The following is a 13,339-nucleotide window of genomic DNA, read 5'->3' as shown; positions in this document are numbered from 1 at the left end:
CCCCCCCCCCCCCCCCCAGCCCTTTTGGCAGAAAAACTGCCTAGGGGCTGCTCAGGAAGAGCCTGCTCTGAGAGGTCTTTCACCCTTCTCCCTGCTCCATCCTAGTCGGCACAATTGCTCAGTCCTCATCCAACCCAGGCCTCTCCCTCCCCTTTCTATTCCACCATGACTCCATGATTGCCTCCCGAGGGGTCCCCCACCCCTAGACTGGGTGCGCATACTTCCTTGACAATTCCCACAGCCTCCCTTCTGATCTTTCTGCCTCTACTCTGGCACCCTCAAAGTCCTTCCTCCTGCCGAGCCTGAGGGTTAAGCCCAGATTGCCCACCCCAACTCACCATAGCCCCCTCACCCTCGGACCCTTGGCCTAGCATGCCAGACCCGCCTCAGCTTGGGGTTTGCTACCCATCCCCACCCCAGCTCCTGAGTCCCGAAGTCTGGGACTCCCCCTTTGCCATGCCCTCTCACTCTCCGTGCCTTCTTGCACTTCCGGGCCTTTGCACATGCTGCGCCCCATCCTTTCAGGCGTTCTTTGTTTGATGTCTGAGGTTTGGTGCGCCAGGTACTGCTCTACACAGAGAGACACAGAAGCAAACCAAAAGGACAAAGGCCTCTCCTCATGGAGTGAACATCCAGTGGGGGAGCCGGAAAATAAACCAGTCAGTAAATCTGAAGTGTGTCAGATAATGGGAAGGATGGGACTCAAAACGAAAGCGGGGACCAGGGACTGAAGTGCGGCAGTGAGGACACCAGACTTTAAAGAGGGCAGCCAGGGAAGATCTCACTGGAGCCAGCTTGGGACCCTCTCACCTTGGGAGAAGCCTGTGCACCTGGGAATCAAGGCGCTGGCTCTGGCCATCCCATTAGGGCTTCCCAGCAGAGGTGTCCAATGCTGATGCTGAAGGGTAGGGAGAGGACGGCTCCTATGCAGAGTCCCAGTAGGAGGGATTCCTGGTGGAGCCTAAGCGTTAATTCCCTCCAGGCAGGGGCCAGCTTGACTCCAAGACTGGGCCTCAGCCCTGGCACCTCACTCTCAAGAGCTCCTTGACTCTGGCCAGACTATGTTCTCCTGGGTCAGGAGCTCCTGGGCAGAGGCAGCAGACAGCAGGTCACTGTTTCTGGAGCCAGTTAGGGAGAGCACACTAGGCAGAAAGATGGCCAGGCAGTGGCCTGGTGTGGGGAGGGACACAGAGGATGCAGGGCAGAGCCTGCCATGGGCCCCTCTGCCATCCCGAGCCAAGGCTGGCCAAGGAGTGAAGTTGCTGGCCAAGTTGCACAGGCTGCTCTGACTGTGTTTATGAACAATTTGTCCCACACATCATGCCCACAGCTCGGAATTAGGCCTCTGAGGGGCTCCTCTGTGGTTCTGCCTGTGTTTAGGCAACTGGGCCCAGAGTGTTTCAGGCTGGTTGTGCCTGAGGCCTTTGGAGATGGGTGGTTCAGATGCTATTTGCAGACAGCCTCTGGAGCTTGGGCCCAGTTCTTTGTCCCTGGGCCCAGAGTAAGCTCAGCCCCCAATGGGCAGGTATGGAAGTCGAGGCCCCAGGTTAAACAGGGAGTCTGTGACGGAGAACCCAGGACTGCTTGTCTCACTGGAGCACTTTCCACTGCCTCGTTTAGCTCAGGATTTTGTCAACAAGACCTCCCAGCCAAGAAAAGGGTGTTCCTTGCTCCCCACCAATGGGGAAGGACAGAGGGAGGAGCAAACGATGGGGTGGGGGCAGAACTTGATTGAAAAGTGGCCTCTTGCTCAAAAATATGTGTGATGGAGGTGGGGGAAATAAAGGGTCCTTGCCCTCCCTGGGCCCCTGGCAGGAACTCTGATGGGCACAGTCCCTCTCAGTCCCTCAGGGAGTTTCATTGCTGTTTGAAATAAACATGAACCACAGTTGTTTAGATGGCCAAAAAAAGTCACATCTATGGAAAAAGTTTGGGAGAAAAAAAGCCCAAAGTGGTCACCTTTCAGAACTGGGACTGAGCTCTCGCCTGGGCATGCAGACAGAGGCTAGAATGTTCTTGGTGATGGCACCAGGCCTGGGGCCCGAGTCTGAACCCCAGGCAACTGATCCGTCTATTCATGCACTCCTCCCACGATCATCCATTTAGTACATGTTAGTGTCAGGCTCTGTGCCAGGCACAGGGGTGCAGGGCCGAGTGAAGAGACACGGTCCCCACCCTCATGTCGGGGAGTTTACAAGCTAGTGCAGAAAAGTGTCAGGTCTGAAGGACTTGGAAGGAAATGAAGTGTGCGGTGGGGCACTGCAGTTAGGTGCTCAGCAAGGCCTCTCCTGAGAGGGGACATCTGAGCAGAGGCCCGAGTGGGGAGAGAGGAAAGGAGCCTCTGACAACACAGAAAGAGCATCCAGCCACGGGGGGGCCGTCAGTGCAAACACCCAGGTTTGCACCGCCCCACGCCCTCCCTATGGCCTCCATCCCAGCCCCAGAGGTTGACCCCCAGGACCCTCCTGCCTTCACCACCTCAATCCCCTCAGCCCTGCTGCCAGACAGAGCTGGTGGGTCCGAGTGTCTTGCAGCCTTGCGAAAGACAACCACAGCTGTCTGTGGGGATCCCTTTGGCTTAGGGCTTCATTTTCCCAGTGTGTGGTGCTTCTAACCCGAGGGTACACAGGGTGATTTTAGGAGGTACATGGACAAACATCTTATTTTCACAGTCATGTATTTGTTTTAAGATGTATTTAGAAAAAAGCAACAAGCACGTCAGACCTGGTATTACTGGCAAGGACACACGGAGAAAAGGCTTTGTTTATTTTGATTCAAAATAAAAGAATACACACACACACATGTAGAAAGAGAATGTTAACAACTGTTGATTCTTGGAGGAGAAAAATACGGTGTTCATTTCTCTATTCTTTCATCTTTTCTATGCAATGGAGAAACTTCAGAGTACAAAGTTGGTTAGAGGGAGACCCCAGATCCTTGAATCTCCTTTTAAAGGGGTTCTTCTTTTTGCCATTCTGGTAGCAGAGAGCAGGCTTTGGAGCCCAACTGCCTTGGTGTGGTCTTAAAGCCACCGTTTAATCTGCCTCAATTTCCTCATCTACAAAGCAGAGATGACAGCACCCGCTCCCCTGGGAGGTACTGGGAGGTCGTGTTGAGTTCATACACGTGCATTGTTGGAAAGGTGCCTCACCCGAGGCAGGTGCTCCCCTAAATCCAGCTGTGCTATGGGTGGCCCCTTCCTCAGAGAGCTTCAGGAAGGTCAGTCATGTGGCCACGGAGGAAAGCCTCACGGCATCTGGTGATGGCCTTGCACCGTGAAGGAGTTCGCCTCCTGCTGCCTCCTCTGTCTACACACACGCACGCTCACACGCACACACACACCAGCCGACTCTGCACAGATTGCGTTTTTGTAAATCAATCAGATTTATTACTACTTGTACTGAGCTGTTAATTTTTTATTTCAATTTTTAAAATGTAATAACACTGTTTTGTTTCCACTGTTCATTTTTAAGGTGAAAGCCTAGCTGAGGCAAGTCACATGCTGGTTTTCCATTTGCGGAAATCATGAAAAGTCTGCTTTTAAAATAAAGTTCAAGAAGTGAGCCAATCTCTGACCTATCTTCACAGTATTTCTGTACATTTAAAACTGGTTAAAATAAAAGTTTACTTTTAGAAATCCCCAAGTTCAATTAAAGAAAGAAAGAAAGAAAAGCTTGCTTTAGAGGAGAGCAAGTTGAGGACAGGGCAAGCATGAAGTAAATACTGGCTCTGGAGGTTTGCAGGCGCAGGTCGGGGAACTGCGTCTCTGGGAACCAGGTTCAGCCGCTTTCCCCAAGCCCTGAGCAGCTGTGTGCGCAGGAGAGCACCCTGGGAAGCAGAGAAAGGAGGAATTAGGGGTGACCAGGCCCATAGCTCTATATGGGTGGCAGTAGCCTGGGGGGGTCCCCTCTCAATGGTTTAATGACAGGCAAGGAAACACCAATACTAGTGACAATGAGACATAGTTCTCACTCCCAGGCCTTCCTAGAGCCCATGAGAGCCAGAAGGCCAGAGCTGTGGGTGAAGGCCATTGATGGGAGCTGCGCTCTCTATAGAGGAAGCCCGGCCCCGCAGGGAGGGTGCCAGGGAAGGAATTCCCTGGCCTGTTCTCCTCCCCACTCTGAGCTCCTGCTGCTGCATCTCTTGGCAGAACCAACTAGAAGCCGTTGGTCAGGGGAACTCATGTGATGGCCCCCATGGAGCAGGCAGAGAGCCAAGGTGATCCGCAGGAGTGATTGGGGAGTGTCCAGTGCCTGCTGGGGGTAGGAGGGCTACTGCCAGGCTCAGCAGACGTGTGGGAAGACTCCTGTGGTCACACCTACTGGGTCATACTTACACTTGCCTTCCTGAGCCTTGGTTTCCTGCCTGTGCCCTGAGGCAGCCCCCGCTCCTTCCCAGGAGTGCGGTGGTGCTGAAGGGGTGCCGAGTGTGCAGGCCCTGAGCACACGGAAGGCTTGCAGCTTCCACAGCACATCAGTTCCCCTTTCTGAGAGAGGACAGTGCCCTCCCACCTCCTCCCTGCCACCGGTGGGCTCCCATGCTCCTCCCCCTCAGCCAGCAATGTCCCAAAGCGGGTTGCAGCTAGTCCTGCCACCACAAGATCGTCTGCACCAGGACACCACCTGATGCTGGATGCTCCCGTTGTTCAAATCTCACCATGTCTGTCCCACCTCGTCCACCCCTTCACGGTACAGACGGGAGCCAGAAGTCTAGAGCTGGGAACAGCAGGCCCAGGCCACACGACAAGTTAGTGGCAGGTCAGTGGGACTGACAGAGGCCTAGTTGGCTGGGACATGGGCAGGGAGGCCCTTTCTCTGGAACTGGCCTGATTTTCTGGCCTAAGGGTTCTCCCTGGGAGGGGAGAGAATCTTGGTCAAGGCTTTTGGCTGTCTATAATTTTCCAACCTAATTAAACACTTGCAAATCCATTTGCTACCTAATGATACAGACGGAGCCCTGGGGAATTTTTGGAGGAGGAAAAAAAGAAACAATCATTCAAATTGAAGGAATAAATAAACACAGCCCTGCAGTAGTGCAGGTGTCAAGGGGAGCTCGGGTGATTTCAACTTCAAAACATCTTTATCAGAACCCCCTCCCTACCCACCCACCCTTTTCCTCCCAGCCCCCACCCCATCCTTTATGGATAGTCCATGGCCTCTTGGTGTCAAGTAAAGAGCTTGCAGAAGTACCTTCAAGTCTCCCTTCCCCATGGCTTTCTGGGCCCAAGAGGAAAAGCCTGGGTTCCAGCGACTAGCTGTGTGTCCTTGGGTTCATGCCTGCCCTCTCTGGGCTTCAGTCTTTCTCACCTGTATAAAGGAATACAGGCCCCTCTCCTGTTGCCTCGTCCTGCCAGTTAGGGAAAAACACCTGACCACCCCAGACATTCTCTCTCTCTCTCGTCATTTTCTTTTTCTTCTTCTACTTTTTTTTTTTTTTTTTTTTTAGAGAGAGAGATTTTTGCTGTAGGGTGCATACACTTGCCAGAGAGACAGGAAAAGACAAAGAGAAAGCAATAAATCACCGCCCAAGGGGGTTGGCCACACTGAAGTCCCTTTTCTCCCATTTTCCTCTTGGGATTTGGAGCACTCACGAACTCATGCCTGGCATAAGTTTCAAGCCACCAGGTCTGGGACTTGAACCATAGTTTACCACATGAGAGTCCAGCGCCTTAACCTCCATGTCACTTGCTGGCTCCGTCTCCCCATCTTTTGAGGGCCCTGTCATGCTCCAGCCACACTGGGCTTCCTTCCGTTCCCTGAGTCTACCACATGGGCTGGGGACAGTTAGATTTGGCTGTGTAACAAACCACCTTCCAGATGTAGTAATTAGGTTAAGACATTTATCGGTCAGCGGGCAGTTGGGGTCTCACTGGGTTTATTGCTGCACCTAAATGAGGGCTTCCCTTCTGTGAAAGGTTGATTATAAAATCAGCCCCAATCCCCCATGCCCTCCCATAGCTGTGCCCTTTGCAAAGTGACCTCAGAGTTCTTCCTACATAGAGGGAGAAGCTCTTCTCTTACCTCTCAGCCAGGGCTAACTTTATGACTTGCTTTGACTACATCAATGCAGCAGCTGTAATGATGGGCTGTCCGTGAGCCTCAGCTCTAAGAGGCCTTGCACTCTTCTGGTTTCTGTCTTGAAGCCCTGTCATTGCTGCTATGAGAACAACCTGGGCTTGTCTGCTAGCGGTGAGAGAGAGGCCCCATGCAGAGACTCAGCCATCCCAATGTAGGCCAACCTAGACCTGAGATTCCCCAGTCAACTATAATGAGCACCTGCCTCAGTTTACCCAAGACTGAGGAATTTCCTGGACATGAGTCTTTCAGTGCTGTGATTGGGACAGTCCCAGGCAGTAGATGGCCTACCAGCTGGCTCAGGTGCAGAAAAAAGCCCAGCTGACAGTAGGAGAACTGCCTACTGACCCATACATACTTAACATTCTAAAGGAACTACTGCATTTGGAAGGTGGCGGTTACACAGCAAAACCTAACTGATACACCTTCTCCAGATCTGTGTGAGAAAACCAGGAGTTGCTGCCCATAACCATGCAGGTTGGGCATCGCACAATGGCAGAGCGAGCCCCTCACAAGACCGCCTTGTAAATCATACCTCTTAAAACTGGGATAGAAGCCCTGGATAAACTCAATAAGGTGCCAGTTGAAATGACACTTCCTCTGTGAAGCCTTTCCTGACTCCCCTGAGTACAATTTGTTAGGCGAAAAGGAACCTTCTGTGCTAAAAAGAGCACTGGTCTTAGAGTCAGACAGGTCTGGTTCAAAGGCCCCGCAACTTACACGTAGGGCAAGTCTTTTTTTTTTTTTTTTTAATAGGTCTTTGCCTTAAGGCATGTGCACTTTGGGGGGTGGGGGAGTAGCAAGAGGAAAGTGAGAAATCATCCCCTAGGAGGGATGGTCACTCTGCAACCCCTTCTTCCCCATTCTCCTGGGATCTTGGACACACACACACACACACACACACACACACACATGCGCCCAGTGTGACTTTCAAGCTGCCAGGTCCAGGACTCGAACTGCAGTCAGCCACATGGGAGTCCAGTGACAAACCATTACACCATTTGCTGGTCCTACGCAAGTCATTTTTAATCTTATCTGGAAGTTTGGAATCATGACAACTGCCATTCTTTAGGATTACTATGTGGAAAGGAGTGTGGACGGTGTTTGGCAAACAGTTCGTGCTAAGTCCGCCCACGTCTCGTCAAAGAGTGGCGCGCAAGCATCGCCTTGCGCAGGTCTGAACTGCCTCTGCTCGCTCCTCGTGCTATTGTTTCTTCCCTGGCCTCTCCGACTTCCTTTCTCCCAATCTCAGGGACCCCCTTACTTGTCTCCTGCCCTCTAGGCCCACTCTGTTCTATACATTGAAACCAAAGGGACTAACCTTTATAAAAAATTTTTAAAAACTATTATTGTACATGGGGCCAGCAGGTGGCACAGTGGTTAAGGCACCGGGTTCTCACACCGCCTACTGTGGTTCGAGACCTGCTTTCTTGCTTTCCCTTTCTCTCTCTCTGGTCAATGAAAATAATAATAATGATAATGATAAATGGAATTAAAAAAATAAATCTTAAAAAAAATTCTTGTACAGTACAATTGACTTTTCACCTTTGAGGAAACTTTCTATGAATTCTAACAGGGGTGTCACAGCCTGTATCCACTACCACAATCAGGATACAAACAGTTCCATCCCCTGAAGGATCTTTCTTTTCAAAATATGTCTTTTTTTATTTGAAAATTTTGGAGTAGATAATACATATACTTTGTGGGGGAAAAAAAAAAACACTTAAAAGTGTAAAAGTTACTCAGTGAAAACTGTCTCCTACAGCTAATTGCTCCCCAGATGCAATCTGTAGTTTCTAGAATTTCCTTCCAGAGCTATTTTATGCATATATAAGCAAAAATACTTAGAACTATCTCATACATCCTCATTTTATACAACTGGAACTGCACCCTGGATTTCTATTGCTTTTTTTATTCACTGGAGACACAGAGAGAAGGAAAGTGAGAAATCAACCCCTGGGGGGGACTGGCACATAGACACCAGGTCTGAGACTCAGCCCGCACTGTCAGCCCTGTGAGATCCAGCTCCCTTAACCTCCATGCCATCAGTTGGCCCACATCCTTTTCTTTCTTTTATACTTTTTTGTACTTAATATATTTTGGAGCTTGCATCCTATCAGTAATAATTCTTGGCTACACACATAGTACATACCATACCATATGCCAGGCACCAATCTAAATGCCTTAAGTGCATTTATTCACTTAATTTTTTATTTTTTGGAGAGATTTTCACTATAGGGTGCGTGCGCTCGCCAGACAGACAGACAGAGACATAGAGACAGAAAGCGAGAAATCACCCCCCAGGGGGGATGGTCACCTACAATCTCTTCTCCTCCATTCTCCTCTCGGGATCTTGGGCACGCGCGCACACGCGCCAGGTGTGAGTTTTAAGCCACCGGGTCCGGGACGCGAACCGCGATCGACTACGTGGGAGTCCAGCAACATAGCCATTACGCTAACTGCTGGTTCCCTTATTCACTTAATTTTCAGTACACTGTGTTGAGGTTGGTGACATTTTTTTTGTTGTTGTTGCTGTTGTTATTACCAATAATTGCTATTCTTATTACCAATCCCATTTTAAAGTAAGAGAACTGAGGCACAGAGAGGGTTAGGTAAAGTAACTGACTCAAGGTTACACAGTCAGTAAGTGGCAGAGCTAGGATTAGGACTCAGGCATTCTGGCTCCAGAGTCTGTGTTCTGAGCGGCCATGCAAAACACTTAGGTGTTCTTCAAGCAGGTCCAAGGAATTCCATTACTGTATATCAAGACACAGTCATTTATTAACCGGCCTCTTCTAGATGGCTATTATTTGCCACTGTGAGCAAGGCTGTGCTGGGTATCTCTGTCATCCGTCTTTCTGGACATGCGGAAGTGTATCTGTGGAATTAATTCCTAGAAGCTGAGTGCCTGGGTCGTAGGGCGAGTACAGTTATGTATTTGATAAATATCGCCGGATTGTCTTCCCCAGAGTTGATCAATTTATATTCCCATCAACAAGACAGGAGAGCTCACCGCCCAACACAGGATATTATAAAAATTTTGATCTATGCCATCTAATAGGGAAATGGTAACAATGTAGTTATATTGATTCGTGGACATCTTTTCATCTTTTAGAAGTCATTTACATGTACTTCCTGTGAACTATCTGTGCTTCTTTTTATATAATCATTTATTTTTGCTTTCCTTCAATTTTATGGTGTCCCCCCCCCAATCTGATGTAATTAATTTAGCATGGTTATCTATATCTATCTATCTATCTATCTATCTATCTATCTATCTATCTATCTATCTATATATATATTTTTTTTGGTGCCTTCTGGGTTTGATTCATTCTGAGGAAGGCCCTCCCCTTTCTCAACTAAAAACAACAAAACAATTACCGATGTTTGCTTCAATACGTTCATGGTTTTGTTTATTTATTCGTAAATCTTTGACCCATCCTAAATAAATGTGGCTGTAAGAAGTGATAGGTAGGGACCAGCTGGTGGCATGGTGGTTAAGGGGGCTGGATCCCATAGGCTAACTTTGCAAATAGAGTCCTGGGCCCGGCAGCTTGAAAAGCATGCTGGTGCGATTGTGGTCATTTCCCTCTGGGGGGAGTGCTTTCTCATTTTCTCGCTTTCTCTCTCTTTCTCTGACTTTCTCCAGTGAGCACAGCTGCCCTATAGCAAAAATTAAAAAGCAAAACAAAAAAAGAGGTGATATGTGGTTCCAACCTACTTGTTTTCCAGTTACTTCAGCATCATTATTAAGTAATTAATTTTTACCCACTCGTTTGAGATGCAACTAAATTCTCATATGCAATTTTTAAAGAATTATTTCTTTAATTCCAGTTATTATTATTTGACCAGAGAGATACAGAGAGAGAGAGAAAGGGAAAGCGAAAAAGCAAGCTCCAAGGTCCAGGCCTCTAACCACGGTCAGCCATGTGAGAATCCAGCACCCATATCCACCATGCCACCTGCTGGCCCCACCAGTTCTCACATGTGTTTGTGTTGACTCCTGGATTCTTTATTTCTTGTATCATCTCTAGCTACCCTTTTTGTTCTTATCGTGGTGTAATTTACATATTATAAAATGCATAGATTTTAAGCTTTTGGTGTGGTTAGTTTTGGCAACCATGCAGATCTGTAACTACTTCAAACAAGACAGAACATTTCCATCATCCCAGAAGGTGCCCTCTTGCCCCTTCCCAGACAGTCTCTACTCCTGCCATCCCAGAGGTAATGACTGAGGGTTTCTTTTTTTTGGGGGGAGAGGTTTCTGCTATAGGACGCGTGCGCTCGCCAGAAGAAGAGAGAGACAGAAAGCGAGAAATCACCCCCCGGAGGGATGACCACACTGCAATCCCTTCTCCTCCTTTCTCCTCTCGGGATCTTGGGCACGCATGCACACATGCCCAGCATGAGTTTAAGCTACTGGGTCCGGGACGCGAACCACGGTCAACTACATGGGAGTCCAGTGACATAGCCATGATGCTAACTGCTGGTCCTAGTTTTTTTTTTTAATCATAGATTTGTTTTGCTTGTTCTGAAATTTCACCAGGTTGTTCTAGGTATCTCTACTCTGTTCCCTTTTGTTGCTGCACAGAAATCCATTCTATGCATATTCCACAATTGTTTAATCAGTCTCCTATCAGAAGACACTGTATTATTTCAAATTTTAGACAACTATGAATAAAGCAGTCATAAACATTCTTATACAAATCTACTGTAAATTTATTTTTTCTCTTGTGTGAATTTGCCACGTTGGAGGGCAGGTGTATGTTAGTCTTATAAGAAGCTATGACTTTTTTCAAAAATTGTTGTACAATTTTATATTTCTATCAAAAAGGTATAAGAATTCTAGTTGCTCTGCAACCTAATTTATATTTGCTTTTGTCAGTCTTTTCCATTTTAATTATGTTGGTGGGTGTGAAGTTTTATCATAACATGGATTAATTGTACTGGGTCATCTGAAAAGTCATGATGCATTTTCGCATAGAAAAACATGAAAAATATGTCATGACTTTTCCAATGACCCGATATTTACATGACTTGCTATTTGCATAACCTTTTTTGTGAAGTGTCTGTTCAAATCTCTGGCTCATTTTAAGAATTAGATTGTTTGTGTGTGTGTTTTATTGCCAGAGGGCATGGCACTCTGCAGAGAGAGAGAAACAGAGAGAGAATCGCCCAATGAGAGGTAATCACACTGCAGTCCTTTTTCTTCCATTTCTCCATCCCATCAGGATTTGGGGTATGTATACACACATGCGTGGTGTGTTTTTTAAGCCACCAGGCCAGAATTTGAACCACACTTGGCCATATGGAATCCAGCTGCCAATTCATAACACCTAGCCCCTGCACTACGAGGTCAGTTCTGTTTTTTTGTTTGTTTTTTCTTTTTTTGGGGGAGGTTTTTGCTATAGGGCGCATGCACTCGCCAGAAAGACAGAGAGAGACAGAGAGCAGAAAGTGAGAAATCACCACCCAGGGGGGATGGCCACGCCGTAATCCCTTCTCCTCCATTATCCTTTAGGGATATTGGGCACGCACGCACATGCGCCCGGAGTGAGTTTAAGCTGCCGGGTCCGGAACTTGAACTGTGGTCTACTACATGGGAGTCCAGAGACATAGCCATTACTCTAACTGTTGGTCCTACAATTCTGTGTTTTTTATAATTGAGTTATGGGATTTCTTTATATATCCTGGATACCAATTCTTTGTCTCGTGTGTGTGTGTGTGTGTGTGTGTGTGTGTATTATTTTTGCAAGTTATTTCTGCCATTCTATAGCATAATTTTCTCAGTGATGTCTTGATGGCAGAAGTCTTTAATTTCAAAGTCTAATTTATTGATCTTTTAATGGTTATTTTATGTCTAGTTCTTCAATAAATTTTTGCGTATCTTGAAGTCTCAAAAATACTCTTACATTTTCTTCCAGAAGCTTTATGATTATGGCTTTAATATTTCAGTCTATGATCCCTATCAAGTGAATGTTTCTGTATGGAGTAAGGTAAAAAACTAAGTTTAATATTTTCTCATACAGTTGTTCTAATGCCATCTGCTTAAAAACAAGTTCCTTTCCCAATGAATTGTTTTGATGTCCTTGAAACTCAGTGGACCGTATACATGAGGTCTATTGCTAAACTTTATGTGCTGTTCCTTTGTTCTGTTTTTGTATACTTACATTGATACCACATTGTCTTTTTTTTCTGTTACATGTTTTTGTTGTTGTTGTTTTTAATTTAATTTTATTATTATTATTATTTACATTTCCCCCCACATTTTTTTTTTCCACATTTTATTGATTCACAAAATATCTTAAACTAAAACTATGGACAAAGCTAGAATCTAGTTATAAGTGCACTGTAATTTTCTTCTGAAACATTTTAAATTAATTAATTAATTTACATTAATTCCCTGAACATTGTCACAGCATACAAAAGGTGATTTCTCATCCAAAATATACTGCATAGTGGCTTAATCATACATGCTATCGTCATTAATTTTCTATTTTCATATATATATATATATATATATATACACACATGTGTATATATATATATATATATATATTTTTTAAAATACACTGTAAGGTAACACCTAGCTGATGCTATAAAGCTTACTATGGTCATTAAAAGGGTATTTTTAAATATATCTTTAATTTCAAGAAAAGCAGTTTTAGCCTTAAATAAATCAAAGAAATACTAAGGAACTTTACTTAAAGCCAGGAAACAGGTTAGGATTCTGTTCAAATAGTAGGTACATGAACCTACTGGCAGCTCAAAACAGAACAAAAAATCCTTAAAACTGGAAAACAAAACCTAGAACAAAATCAGTAATGTTTTAGTCAAAAGTCATAAAATGCTATTTCACCAGTTCGGTCTCATATACTTAATTTATCTTCTGTTGTGGTCTGATCTTTCTGATTAAATTCTGGGATATAATATTCAACTCCAGACGTGTCTCTATGATTAAATTGGTCATTTTCTTCGTTTTTGAACTCTTTTTTTAAAAATTATTTATTTAATTTTATTCGTTCATTTTATTTTAATTTGACCAGAGAGATACACAGAGAGAGAGAGAAAGAGGGAAAGTGAGAAAGCAAGCCACCAGGTCCAGGACTCGAACCATGGTCAGCCATGTGAGTGTCCAGCGCCTTAACCACCACGCCACCTGCTGGTCCCCAGTTTTTGAACTCTTATTTCCATGTGTCTGTATTTAATTTTCCTGGTATAGCACTCGGCTTGAGAACTTCTTGGAGATCTGGTCTGGTGTTGGT

This window comes from Tupaia chinensis, unplaced genomic scaffold (genome assembly GCF_000334495.1).
Source record: "Tupaia chinensis unplaced genomic scaffold, TupChi_1.0 Scaffold000259_1, whole genome shotgun sequence".
NCBI lineage: Eukaryota > Metazoa > Chordata > Mammalia > Scandentia > Tupaiidae > Tupaia > Tupaia belangeri.
This window is presented reverse-complemented; position numbering follows the sequence as displayed.